The sequence below is a fragment of the Sinocyclocheilus anshuiensis genome, unplaced genomic scaffold (genome assembly GCF_001515605.1).
Source record: "Sinocyclocheilus anshuiensis isolate Anshui unplaced genomic scaffold, SAMN03320099.WGS_v1.1 scaffold20, whole genome shotgun sequence".
Taxonomy (NCBI): domain Eukaryota; kingdom Metazoa; phylum Chordata; class Actinopteri; order Cypriniformes; family Cyprinidae; genus Sinocyclocheilus; species Sinocyclocheilus anshuiensis.
Genome location: NW_015558646.1, coordinates 241,590 through 247,380, shown reverse-complemented (window position 1 = coordinate 247,380; position 5,791 = coordinate 241,590).

The window sequence follows — 5,791 nt, the reverse complement described above, 5'->3', positions numbered from 1 at the left end:
TATACTTTACATTTGAATGCATTAAGGATATCACGGTTAATTAAGTAAATTAGTCTGCTATAGAAAAATCTTCTCTCTAACTTCAAGGTTTTTTATTTTTGTATTTATTTTATGCATTTATTTTTTGTATTTATTTATTTTTTTTTTTGGCAGGCAACAGTATATCATTAAAGCATGAACCTGTGTTAATGAAGAATGTGAAGCAAATATGACTTGTTTTGATTTGTCTTCTTCTTCTTCTTCTTTCTGTTTTTCTTTCACTACAACAGCCCAGTGACAAAAATGCCCTTGCGTCTTCCACCTGGTCTATTGCCAATTCTCTCAGGAAAATGCAAAACACATAATTAGTAGCCAAAACAGCATACACTTGACTGTGAAATGTGTGTGGTTTACAAGGGGCCCTGCACACCTGTCCATCTCATAGTTAAATTTTTACCTTTTACTCATTGAATATTTATGTCTATGACACTGGAACATCTCCAAATTGATTCTAGGTAGATGCTAATGATTTTCTTTTCCTGGCATGGTGATTTTGAAAACTTATTATGGCCAAATGTAAAATTTGTACATTTGGGAATGAATAAAGGGAACATTTTGTGTCTAAACAACCTTTAAAGGAATAGTTCACGCCAAAAATGAAAATTTACTGATTTGTACTGTTCAGTTTCTTGCACAGACTGATCGTTTCACTTCAGTATATAATATATCTCAATATATATTGTCAGGAGCCACTGGGATTAATTTTGGGTTTTCTGTATCTGCTTTTTGACTCTTAAAGTCTCTTGTATTTTCTGAATCACCCAAGACCATGGTTTCAGCAGTCTGGCAGTAGAAGTCCACCTCAGTGTCTTTTAGAGTCTTATTTTCAGTCTGTACTTCTAAATAGTTTATGTGAGTTTTGAAAAAGATTAATTGTAGCAGCATATGTTGTGGCTTGGTACAATATGGAAGGTGTATGTGATTTTTTCTTGCAGATTATCTTTAATTTCCGTTGTTTATCCTCTCTCTCCCTTTTTCTGGCATACAATAAGTATTGTTAACAATGGTAATTAGGCTGATATTTATCTGATTTATAATTATGTTTTGGCTCATAACACACACACACACACACACACACACACACACACACACACACGTCCAAAATGTCTTATTCCAGGAATGCAATTTAAACCCGCACACAAGAATAAGTAATCATATGTGTGTGTGTATGCGTGTGGGTGGATGTCTGTTTACTCATACAAACCCCTGCCAAGTGTCTGTCAGAGGATGTTCTGTTCCCGTCACTGGCTCACACCTGGGTTTGTCAGCACAGGTGTGTGTGTGTGTGTGTGTGTGTGTGTGTGTCTTTGCCTATGGGTTAGGACTGTTTTGCTCCTTTTTTTTCTCATTTAGCAGCGTCATTCACTGATCAAAACAGGGACTATAGTCTTTGATCACTTAATCGAGCAGTACAGAATCAGGAAACCAGATCTTTATAGGTAATTTAAATATCATACAAAATGCAAATAAAAATACTTAAAAGCTTTTTATAAATATGTACGGAGCCGGAGAGGGACAGGTCAGTTCACTTCATGTTAACATTTTCAGTGTGTCGTTGTAAGAACATCCTCACTGTGTGGTCATAATGTTAAAGGAACATCCTCCTCCAGGTTTTATTTTGAGAGAACTTCTCTTCACTGGTATTTTACATTTACATGTTCATATTTCATTTCAGTTAGGCTAGTATCAGTCATTAAAATATATAGGGATGAATAGAACATTTAAACATAAAAATACATATACATTTTAAATATCAGATTTTCCCATTGTGTAATTTGTGAAACTTGTCCCATTCCTGGGCACCGTAGGAATGGCATGATGTCTTTGACAGGTGAAATATTATTTATTTATGTATTTACATTAAATCAGTAAAAGACAATAACACAATAAAACATTAGAAATAATATTAATAATAACAAAATATTGTAGATCTCTCGCTCATCTGAAGTTGAGTGTGTCCAGGTTTAGCTTGAGAAGAAGCCCTGAGGAAAGATAATAGTCTCCAAAGCCTGTAAAGACCAGAGGGGCTTCAGATAGAAGCTCACGGTGGTGCTGGAAGGCAATATTCAGAAAGTAGCGCTTTCTCTCTCTCTCTCTTCTTTCTGTGAAAAAAAACATTTTAAACTTTAGAAATCAACAAATAAATTATGGGCATGAGAAGAAATAGTTTACAATTATAAGAGATATAGATTACAAAGACTCAAATAGGAGGAAGGGGGTTCTAACCTAGCTATACTTTGAGGACAAAATATGCTCAAAAATGTCCCCAAAAGTTAGTTAAATCTAACAAAACCTTTATTTGGGGTCTTCTCAAAAGTGGTACAATACATATAGGGTAAATAATTATTTGTATTTATTTATTTGTTTTTACTTTTATGTTGTTGCATTGTATTGAACTTAATAATTATAAGTATGAAGATTAGGAGCAGATTAAAGTTTAACTGAAAATCTTTTCATCCAATACAGCTCTTATCTCGTTCATGTTAATGTTTATACTAAAGTACTGTACTTTTCTGGTAATGTTTTTGTCCTTTTTGCAGAAAAATGTGTTAGCGTATAGAAAAGGGCAGCGTGAAATATTGCAGAAATGTGTTCCAATACAATATATGCCAATTTGAAGGGCTTGATAATCATACAGTACATGAAGAGAACACAAATCATCTGTCATAATGAAACTCGAAAATAAAAGACAAACCACCAGTGGATGATGACTGATTGGTTTATATTATAGAGTTATCAAGCATTCCGTGCACATACAAAGACACACAAACATATTTGATAATTCCTAACACGGCTCTAATGTTCCCTCAGCTTCTCGGGAGGTAAAAAGAAAGCAAATCAAAACAGACTCTTCATATTTGTTTATTGAAAGAGTGAGTGAATGAGTTTGATTAAAATCATTAAAGCATGGCACACTGTTAGGGCTGGAAATGAAAGTCTGATTACCTCCGCCATGCGTGGCTGACTGTGAAAGAAGAAGCATTCACCCTGCCTCTGCTCCCTATTTACTAAAGAATAATGATGTGCTTATAAGTTCTCCAAACTGCCAATTTGTTGTTTCTTTTACAAAACATATTGAAAGCTATCCTGCAAGTCCTGCTTATGTGTGGTCACGGCAGGTGAGAATAAATAAATTGCTAAATCAAATGATGGGCGACGCATCATCCTCCAGATAGATAGTGGTGAAATGAAGAAATGTCAGCGCTAGCAGAGGACATGTGAATGAGTAGGGACATTGACCACTGGCTCATTATCTCTGGACCAAGTGGCAGAAGAGAGCAGACAACTGGCCATACGATGTGGCTTTTCAGCTTCAGTATGGACACTATTCTCTCACACAACATTAGCAATGTTCCCTTAAACAATGAGGCATTATGTCGAGAATAAGAACAGAACATGATATACAGGTATAAAGAAGAGCCAAGGACTTTAGCAAGGTCAGGATAAAATTATATGTAATTATGTTTTACATCCAGTGTTCAATGATTTCTCTAGATGCTCTTAAACACAAGTGTCCTTGCTTACCAGACTGGCTTGATAACCACTTACGGCTATCTCCGAGACACATTTGGAAATATAAACTGTCAGTAATGTATTCAGCTGCCATTCTCTGGAAGGGGAAAACAGAGTTCTGAGTTTTATACATTTTGTTTTCTTCCATCAGCCTGATGAAAACACAACTACTGTATGTCACGATAATTATGTCAGTGCAGAATAAATGCTAACACTTCCACTGCAAAATTGTATCTACTAATACAGACAGTATGTGCTGGAGATTTGCTACTCTTTCTTGTTAACTGTGATTTATAGAAGTAAAATGCCATCTTCACCCCTCCTCCACCCCCTACAGAGCATCGACACATCCTTTCAGTGTAATCTTGTTTAATACCTCTTGTATAACTCATCATTCCTCCACCACATATACAGTTTCATCCGGCTCCTGTAGGGTCAGAAGCAGGGCCAACTTTGGGAAAAGGCATTGCATTTGTCAATGCTTTTATAGAACATCTTTCTGTCATTTGCCCTTTAGTATATGGATGGCAGAGTGCAAAATACAGAGATCAGAGATGTTTTTGCTTTACATTTTCAGCTATAAATTTTAAAGGGATAGTTCACACACGCACACCAAAAAAAAAAGGAAATTATGTTATCATTTACAAGTTTGGTCTCATTGTTTTCATGCATATGTACTTTTTGGAATATTTGAGTAGATTAAAAATTAGTAAAATGTACAGTACAATATGGATGTTTTGACAACATTTAAAACATAAGCTGTATTACGTACAGTAGTTACAGCTAAATGAGTATTTTTTTCACAAAATAATTATTATGTAATAACTAATGGTTAAACAATTATTACACTATGAAAAAAATATTACACAGTAACCACTGTAAATAGCAAACAGATCAAAACTACTAAATTATAACACAATTATGACTTTACAAAACACTTTACAAAAATGTATATATATATATATATATATATAATGTATATATATATAATGTGTTATAAGATAAAATGTCTTCTTTAAAATAAAATGCAATCCTTTGAAATCATAACATTCTCCATAACACATTCTGTGTAACTTCTGGTGCTAACTTATTTCTAATGAAGTAAATAAGCCAACTGTGTTAACTAAATGTGATGGATCTTATTGATCATAAATACAATAGAATCAACCAAGTAATTACATTAATTTAATAGAATAAATAAATAAAATAAATAAAAGATTCTAAACATTTGTAAAGTTGTTTAAGCATTGCATTGTGTTTTAAGATTTACAGAAATGTAGTAAACTTAACAGATAATGCCTTTTTTTTCTTGCAGTGTGGTGGGGCACGTGCTTGAACTTTTATATCACCTTCAGGACAAAAAAATATATATATATAATTTTTATTTTTATCGTTATTTTTTCTCAGCCTGTCCAAACAAAGAGATAAAGTTTAGACTGATTAGCATGGCCCAGGTAGATTTTTTAACTACACCTGAGCACAAAAATCATCCATTGACAGTCATTTAAAGGTATTCATGTACAGTATTTTGACAAGCAAACATATAATTCACAACTATTACAATATTGTACAGTAGATGTTTTACCAGCAGCCCTTTTTAGAGGGCTGATCAAAGTATGCAATGTTTTTGCCCAGTTTAAGTCTTCATAGTTTTTGTCTTTTGATGAAAATATCCTTAAAAATGTGTTTTTTTGTTTTATATTTCCCTGCCAGTCGTGCAACTGCTGTTGGGATCAACAGGAATGCTAACAGTAAGCTTTCTCCAGGTATTGCAGACCTCCCCGGTCCAGGCACCAGCAGGCCCGCTAGGTTCTGTATGAGTGGGTCATTGACAGACAGAGAGAGACATCTCAAAGGGAGAGCCAGACTAGTCTCTGTGGTCATCATTATAATGGCAGTGAAGCAGTAATGATCATTGTAAACACTGTACAGGAGGGAGCATGTGCCGTACCTAGCGTTCACTGGAGACATCACAGTCTGTTCATCACTGATCACACAAACGCGCACACACACATAAACACACCGCGGCAGGGAGGCCTTGTTTTCATCCCTATCCGCTTCTCCTCTTCTTTTTTTCCCTCCCTCCTGGTGTGATTTATCTCTCTACTGCCCTTCCTTCCATTGTGTCTCCATGGAGCCGTCACTGCCGTGATTTGTGCTCTGTTCTCCACCGATGCATCTTAAATTATCACCGTCTGTTATTAAACGGGAGCACTTAGAGCGTTTGCGGCAGCTTGTG